Source organism: Ovis canadensis, chromosome 19 (genome assembly GCF_042477335.2).
Source record: "Ovis canadensis isolate MfBH-ARS-UI-01 breed Bighorn chromosome 19, ARS-UI_OviCan_v2, whole genome shotgun sequence".
Classification (NCBI taxonomy): Eukaryota; Metazoa; Chordata; class Mammalia; order Artiodactyla; family Bovidae; genus Ovis; species Ovis canadensis.
This window is the reverse complement of record NC_091263.1, coordinates 72,778,658-72,787,340: the sequence shown is the minus strand read 5'-3', so window position 1 is coordinate 72,787,340 and position 8,683 is coordinate 72,778,658. Positions and strand designations below refer to the sequence as shown.

The window sequence follows — 8,683 nt, the reverse complement described above, 5'->3', positions numbered from 1 at the left end:
GAGCTTCTGGCCTGGGACTGCCCGAGGTGTCACACCCTTAACCTGCTGACATCGCACCCTGGGGGGAGCATTTCTCCAGGAAAGGAGGGCGGCTCAGGAGCCCCCACGGCGTCTTTTCAAAGCGATAATAAAGATATCAGGAGGGCGATCCGTCAGGCACAGACGGCGGGGAGTGCGGCGGCTGGGCAGGTGGTGTGGGGAGAGGGGCTGGGCCTGGAACCAGATGTTCCGTTTCCTGAAAATAGACATGTCAGGTCTCCGGGGCGTCAGGTGCCCGCTCGTTAGCCCATCAGCCGGATTGGAGCCGAGTTGCACTGACATCTCACTCAGCCGTGGACATGGGTGGGGGCGGGGAACCGGAGTCCAGCCTGGGGCCCAGGCCTGGGTTTCAGAGAGGCTGGGAAGGTAGGGTTCCAAGCCAAGCAGGAGGAGGCTCTCCCCGGGGGGAAGCTGAGGCTGAGACCCCAGCAGAAGACACCGCGGGGCCCGCGGGGCCCAGGTTCAGCTCCAGGGACCAGGAGTGGCGACTCGGTGTGACCCGGCGCCCGTGTGGGACAGCTTTCCCAGACTCCCCTGAGTGGTCCTGAGCTGCCCGGCCCCTCCCCGTTTTTGCCATATTCTGGAGCACTTGTCCTTGGACTGACCTTTCTTTAAGCACACTCACTTTTTTTTTTTTTAACACACTTAAACAAGTGGAAACTTGATTAGACTATCTTAAAAACCCACACAAACCACTCTGGACTCACGTACTAAAAATTAAAAGTCACGGTAGAAATACGCTGAGTGAGTCCTCCGCGTCGGTGCTCTGTGAGCAAGCAGGTCCTTCTCAGGATGCCCGGCCTGAAGTCTCTCCTCTCTTGGCTTGTGGCTCCCCAAGGAGCCCTCGGGGGACGCCTAAGAGCCGGGTCCCGCCCACTGTCACCATCTGCTCGGGAAGCTCCAAGGTCAGCGAGGAGCTCCCCCAAGGCTGCCAGGAAGGTCCCTCTGCTTCCCTGCAACCCGCCAGGCAGCTGGGACTGCTGTGTGACCGTGACTCTGGGAAGATGGCCTGCCCTTGCAGGGCCTCGGTTTCCTCTTCCGTCCGGTAGGAACAGGAGCCCTCCCTTTTTCAGGTTGGGGGTGAGATGTCATTAAGAGGAAGCTGCTCATTCAGCAGAATCGAACTCGGCATCGTACGTCCGGCACCCAGTAGGCGTTCCATACCCAGAACCCCTTCACCCCATGACACAATAGGAGATCCAGGCAGCCCATCCTAAAGGAGATCAGTCCTGAATATTCACTGGAAGGACTGATGCTGAAGCTGAAACTCCAATTCTTTGGCCACCTGATGCGAAGAGCTGACTCATTTGAAAAGACCCTGATGCTGGGAAAGATTGAAGGCAGGAGGAGAAGGGGACGACAGAGGGTGAGATGGCTGGATGGCATCACTGACTGAATGGACATGAGTTTGGGTAAACTGCGGGAGCTGGCGATGGACAGGGAGGCCTGGCGTGCTGCAGTCCATGGGGTCTCAAAGAGTCGGACATGACTGAGTGACTGAACTGAACCAGCCCTTGCCTTGGGCTGTCCGTCACCCACTCTGCCCAAGACAGTTATCACAAAACCATTTAATGGACAAGGAAGCGGAAAGTACCACCCGGCACAGAGCAGCACTCGGACCTGGAGAGGCCCAGCCAGACCTGAGGCCTGAGCCACTTGCGGCCCTGATGTGAGCATCCACGGTGCCTGCCAGCGACTGCAGAGGCAGGTTCTGAATTTCCAGCCCCTGGAGAAGGAGCAGGCCTGTCTCCAGCCTCTTGGGGGAGAAGATGTGTAATTATTTCGGGCAGATTGAGTGCTTCTGACAGCAGGGAGGAGGGAGCGCTGAGCCCCGCTTTGCAGGCCGCTGGTATTTCTCTCGCAGCGAGCGCTGCAGCCCGAGACGCTGTAATTAGGCCTGGTAATAACAGGCTCTGTATCTCCCGCACCCTGTCAGGGAGAAGAATCCATCTTATCGGTAATTGTAGGGTTGGTGGTTTCTGAATGTCTCTTTCCGCTAGGCCGGGCCTTTCCCGGGGGGGCGCTGGCAGGGCTTTCTGAGCGAGCACTTGCCTGGGCTGGGGTGCAGGAAGGTGGCGGGGGGGGGTGGGGCGAGTCCAGAGGAGCCAGCCCGAGAGCTGAAGCGAGGCGCTCGAGGCCGCCGCCTGCGTCCTGGCCCTGGCCTCCCTGGGCGCACCCTCCCCTAACCCAGCCTCCAGCAGCAGCCAGCAGGCCGCTGCCACTGGGAGTCAGCCCTGCTGTGCTCTCCTTGTCCCTGGCTCCCGTCCCCCCTGGAGGCAGCTGCAGAGCCCCTGGGTGGTCTGCAGGCTGGCCTCATCCGGCCCGGCCCTCCCCGCCCCCAGCTCTCTCTGCCCAGGCCGGCTGGCCTGCCCCCTGGGCTCGTGGGCACGCGGTCTTGCCTCAGGGCCTTTGCACCTGCCATTCCCTTTGCCCACCATGCTTGCCTCCAGAGACTCCCTCCCTGGCCTCCTGCAGGTCCTGGCTTGGATGCTCCCGTCTCAGGGACATCTGCTCCCGGGCCTCCAGCAGCTCCTGCTTCGTATTCTTTCACTCTCTCCATCTCTCCTTACTCTCCGTTTCCCCCACAAGCCTCTCAGCTCCAGGTGGCCAGGGGTTTTGTCTGGCTGGCTCACTGCTATAGTCCAAGCGGCCGACACAATGCCTGTGAGACAGCAGCTGCCTGGTAAGTGGCTCACAGCTGGCTGGGCTTGTGTGTCCTCTGCCTCATGTGAAGCTTCTTTCCACAGTGGATCTCGCACAGCCGCTGGGGTCTGCACATCCCATTTTGGAACAGAATATGCCACGAATGTGTGATGCCACGTGCAGGGGAACGAGTGAATGCCCGTGAGCCACAGCCTTCAAGAGCCGAGGCTCTGGGGTCAGACTGGCCGCCTTCTGCACTTACTAGCTGTGTGTCCTTGGGTAAGCTGCTTAACCTCTCTGAGCCGTAGTTTTCTTATCTAGAAAATGGAGACGGAAGTAGTCCTGGCTTTGCAGGGCTGTGGTGAGGACTGAATGAGACCTGTCTGTATAAAGTGCTTAGAACAGGGCCTGGCTCACTGTTACTCTTGGGAAAACAATTCTTCCCGTAAATAAGATTGAAAAGGCGGCCAGGGCGAGGAAGTCACAGACTGAGGGCCCTGGAGAGAAAGCTTGTCACCACGTCACCACTGCTCTCGGTCTACACCGACATGAGCTGGAGTTGAAAGCCCTCTTTGCAGCCAGGGTGGGAGGGGAAGACCCAACCCCTTTTGTAACTCGTGTGTGGCTGGGTCCGGCTCCATTGGTACAGTGGGTGGATAGCAGGGTGCCACGGCTGAGGCTCTCAGTGGGGAGAATGTACTGGGCTGGAGGGGGATGTACTGGGCTCGGGGAGTGGTCTTTGGCCAAGGGTGTTGCTGTTAGGGTCATAACTCATTTACCCTCTGCCCAAACCGGCAGCCTCGGTTCCTGGCTTCAGCCCACTTGTGGACAGACGTGTCCCTTACATCTCCTGCATTGGCAAGCGGGTTCTTTACCACTAGTGCCACCAAAATAATTATGTATAACTGCTATGATAAATTAATTGCTGTTATTAACGCAGCAGAACTGACCCCTCCTCTGTCTTCAGTCCCCTCTAAGAGTGTAACACGCTGTGTGTGGGTGCCATTCTCCGCTAACCATTTCATCTTCTTTTTCAGTAAGGATATGGCTATGTCCCTAACAGCTGAAGCTGAAAAACTAATATAGCAGATTCTTTTTTGTTGTTGTTTTTTAATTATTTTAATCGGAGGCTAATTTCTTTACAATACTGTGGGGGGGTTGCCATACATCGACATGAATCAGCCACGGCACACCTGTGTCCCCACTCTCGAACCCCCCTCCCACCACCCTCCCCATCCCATCCCCCTGGGTTGTTCCAGAGCACCAGCTTTGAGCGCCTTGCTTCATGCACCTAATTTGCGCCGGGCATCTATTTCACGTATGGTAATATACATGTTTCAAATCATCCCACCCTTGCCTTCTCCCACAGAGTCCAAAAAGTCTGTTCTTTACATCTGTGTCTCTTTTACAGCAGATTCTTAAAACACAGACACTTTTTCAACGCAAACAGCATTTTAAAATATTCACATTAAAATCTTTTCCTTTAGTTAGTTTAAAAGACAGCCATGCTAGGGCTTCCCTGTGGTCCTGGGATGAAAGCGCCACAATTCCTATGCCGGGTGAGGGCTCCATCCTTGGTTGGGGAGCTGAGATCTGATGTGCTGTGCGTTGTAGCCAGCAACGCTCTGTGGTTCACACAGTGTTGTTAAAAAGCAGTTTAAAAGCCCTCTGCCGAATATTTAATGAAAACGAATTGACTGAAGGAAGGGTAGCAATGACGCCTTTTGCAGTAACGATAATATTTGGAGGCTAGGTGGAGAAAATATCAGACGAGAGTGTGGACATTTAAAACTGCTTTTTATCCAGCCTTTCTCTTTCTACTACATCTTGTGTGCGTTAGAAGATGTATTTGAGACACTCAGCTTCAGTCATACTTCAAATGCCGAAAGGACTCAGGCATCTTTTGACATCCGCAGAGTCATCAGTTGACACGTATAGTAGGAACTCTTAGATGTTTAGGTTTTTGATTGGCTAGAGTCTCTCAGCTGAGGAATCTGGTCTTGTAAAGCTTTTTATAGTCCTCCCTGGCGTGTTATAAATAATGTTTAGTTAGATAAACGGGCATCTTACTGTGGGTACCGTGATGGCCGTTGTTCATGTTAAAATAAGAACGCACTTAAAAACTGGCGCGTATAAGTCAGTATCATTAGAACATGCTAAGCAGACTCAAGGGTGGTTGTGAAGTTTCCCCATCTGAATTTTCTGTTTCATGCAAAGCAGTCATTACCTTTGTAATTATCCTGAGAGTTCATTTGAAAATTTTCTTGTGCTTTCAAAGCTAATACAATTGGAATACAATTGTAAATCGAATACTTAGCCCTTGAAATCTTGTTCTGATGACTGTATTTACAAAATCAAGCACTCAGTGAAAAAAATGCCTTGATAGCCTAGCCTAAGACCAGGGATTTGGCATCTGAGCTTTTCCCCTGGTGAATGCCTGGAATTAGATGATGCAAGACATTTCTGTGGGCATTTTATCTTGAAGGGTGTTTGCTGGTTTCTATAGAGAAAGCGCTACATTTAATACCAGATGAGATTCAGTGTGATCTCAGCTACCCCAGCTGATCAGCGGAGGGCCTAATTTCAAAGAACAACACGGGAAGGATGTCCAGGGAGAACCCGCAGACATTTCATGATTGTTTCTGCTTCTGCATTTTTCATTGTTCGTGGACTGGTGGCCATTTATGAAAGATGCTGGGAGTCAGAACAGATCTCCACCACCGACTGGAAGAATTATCAGGGTGCGTGATTAACCAGGATTAAATTGAGCCTTTAGCAATGGAGGAACCAACAGATACCACCTCAGTATGACCTTTTATTAAACCCGAACATCTTTGGGCCATTTTAAAGTGTCTTGAACATTTAAAAATAGAAATAAATTCTGGCCTTAAAGACTTATAAAAAAAAAACCCACCAAATTCCTATGACATCATCAAGCTTATCAAAATTTTGACCAAGGGAATTGGGGATGTGGGAAACACAAGTTTTAAAAGCTGATTTCCACATCTTTGCAATCCCATGTACTGTAGCCCGCCAGGCTCCTCTGTCCATGGGCTTCTCCAGGCAAGAATACTGGCGTGAGTGGCCATTCCTTTCTCCATGGAATCTTCCCAACCCAGGGATTGAACTTGGGTCTCCTTCATTGCAGTCTAACTCTTTACCATCTGAGCCACCAGGGAAGCCCATTTCTTAGAGGGGCAACGCTGGTGCTCTTTCGCCGGCCACAGTTTTACCAAGCCTTGTCCATCCCTTTAGCAAAACGTCTGTCAGCTGTCAACATCCGTGGATCATTCTGTCTTTTCAGTTTTTTAAAAGGGTTCTAAATCCTTTAGTCCTTCAGCACACTGGAGAAAATACGCGTCCTAATTCCTTGCATCTTGAGGAAGTACAGGAAGGTTACTCTCTTCCCGAATGATCTTCGGAGGAGCTGGAAGCCTGGACTGAGAAGGATGAACTTGACAGGGGAGCATCCATCGTCATCACCGTCACAGCGTGGTCCTGACACTTCACACCCCCCGGAGACGCTGGGCGCGGGAGGCCACCGACCCCGCTTCGAGAAGCAGCTCTTTACAGCTCCGGTCTGGTTTTCCTTTGCTGCTGGGTGTGCCACTGACAGCATCATTTATCGCCCTGTGGGTCACTGGAATGAGAGGCGCACAGACGTCCGTGAAATGTCACTGGCGGAGTTTTCATGGAGGCTCATCACTAACGTGGTATCGCCGGCACCGGATTTCAGTGAAAGCCCAGGCATCCCGGTCTTGATCGCTGCAGTTCTTAACACATCTGGGTATCTGATAAGGCAGGTCCTCAACTCTTTTCTTCAGGCGTGTCCTGGCCCTTCTTGGGTTCCACGCAATGGGTGTGCGTGCTGTTTGTCCCTTATTTAAATCGATAGATGGCTCACATACAATAAAACCCATCATCCTAAAGCGATCGATTCAGGGGCTTTTTTGTTTGTTTTTAGTCTGTTCACAAGGTTATTCTCTCATCACCCCTCTCTACTTCCAGAATGTACTCAACCTCCAGGTAAACCCCGAGCCCATCAGCGGTCGCTTCTCATTGCCCCTTCCCCCAGAAAGCCGCAAATCCACTTTCTGAGCCTTGGATTTGCCTGTCCTGATCTTTCATCCAAAAGGAATCACACGGTATGTGGCCTTGGCGTCTGACCTCCTTCACTGAGCCTGAAGTTCACTCCTGTTGTACCGGGGGCCGGGCCTTCGTTCCCTTGTTATGGCTGAATAATGCTCCGTTGCATGGGCAGACAGCATCTTGCTTACCCATTCATCAGCATGGGTGTCTGGGTCGTCTCCCCCCATCTGACTACCTTGAATAGTGCTGTTGTGCATATCCATGTGCAAGCTTCTGTGTGACTCATGTGTTTGCCATATATACCCAGGAGTGAAGTGGCTGGGACTATGATGACTTACGTTTAATGCTGCGAGGCCCCTCCAAACTGTCCAGCCCAGCAGCGACGCCATCGTGCCTTCCCACTAGCAGCGTCTCAGGTCTTCAGTTTCTCCGCGTCCTCGCCGGCACTCCTTATCGTTTGTCTCTCTTTTTTTTTTTTTCAATGAGAACTGGCCCAGTGGTGTGAAGCGGAATCTGCCGGCGGCTTTGGTCTACTTGCCTCATGACTAAGGATGTTGAGCATCCTTCCACGTGCGGCTGGCCCTCTGTGCCTCTTCTTTGGAGTGGGTTCACCGCACTCGTGTCTGGATGTGGAACAAACCTCTCCGCAGCACCACTTACCCCTTCTCTGCCGAGTGCCCGTCTTCCCCTGTGAGTTCAGGCCTCTCTAGCGGTCTCCCGGCCCCGGTGCCGTCCACCCTGGCCCCAACCATGGCAAGCGTCAGTCTGTACGTCACTGCCCTGGCCGCAGCGATTGGACCCCGGGTTATCACATGACTGGGTCCTGGCCAATCAGAAATAACCAGACTCATCTTTGCCTTCTCTTGCCCTCAAGGATCTAAAGCTGGAAGAGGGGTGTCGACGCCTCTGCACCGTTTTCTTCACCCCAGCAGGTGACTTGCCTGGGCAAATAGCCTGTGCATAGGTGACCCCATGGAGGAGGCGAGAGACCCCTGTAGTAAGCTTCACCTGAAAGCCAACCTACTCTTTGCCTTTCCAGTTAGTGAGGGAAAAAGCCCTGTTTGTGCTCAAGACAGCTTGGGATCGGCACCTGAAAGGATCCTAAACCATCGTTACGCCAAGCCTGTGTGACGCGCAAATTGACATCCATTTCTGCTTCTGCGTTTAAAAAGAATTGACTCTGCAGATATGAAATACAGCGCAGCCTGTGCTGAAATCACAAGATAACTTGGCCTCTGACGGACTTGTGAATGCCTTTCTCCGCACCTGGCTTCTGGAAACCTCTGGGCTGCCTGCCCCTTAGAAGCCCTGCACACAGCCTGAGCCGCAACCAAGCTGCCTCGTTCCAACACTGCCGCCCTGTGGCCGAGCACTGTCAGAGCCGGTGTCTTCCTTCACCCTTTTGCAGGGAGGAGTTCCGCCACCTCTCCCCTCTTGTGTCTGCTTTTATTAATGACCAACTTGGCTCAATTCAGGCAGCCCCCTCCTGTGCTTCTCCTTGTCCAGTCACTTCTGGAAATCATGCTCCGGAAACCCGTGACCTCTCCTCCCGTTTCTCTATCCAGTTATCCAGTACTTCTCACCGCAGAGACGGCCTGCTCTCCTCCTTGAGGATCGGGGGGCCTTGGAAATGCTAGTGGTCCTGTGGTTTGCTTTAGCAGCTCACCACCCAACCCCCACAGGCCCCAAGCCCCTCCCACACCTGTTCCCTAGGCAGGAACCGCCTGCGTCCTCCCGCCCTCGGTCTCAGAAGGTCTGACCCAGAGGAGACCCTAGCAGGGTCTGTCGAGGGAACGCCCTGCAAGGCTCTGCCTGAGGTCTGTACTGAGCCTTCCTCTGGGCCAAGGCCCCGAGGCTTGGAGCTGAGACCCACAGCCTTCCCCCACCCCACTCACGAGTATTCTGCAGCGGT

General features: G+C 53.2%; 1 long non-coding RNA gene across 1 annotated transcript; it reads left to right on the top strand.

The window, feature by feature from the left end:
• Positions 1-809: 809 nt before the first annotated feature.
• On the top strand, positions 810-6,611 carry LOC138424455 (uncharacterized). The gene is made up of 3 exons (XR_011250804.1): positions 810-1,996; positions 2,787-2,961; positions 5,374-6,611. It is a non-coding gene; the product is annotated as an uncharacterized lncRNA (long non-coding RNA).
• The last annotated feature ends 2,072 nt before the right edge of the window (positions 6,612-8,683 follow it).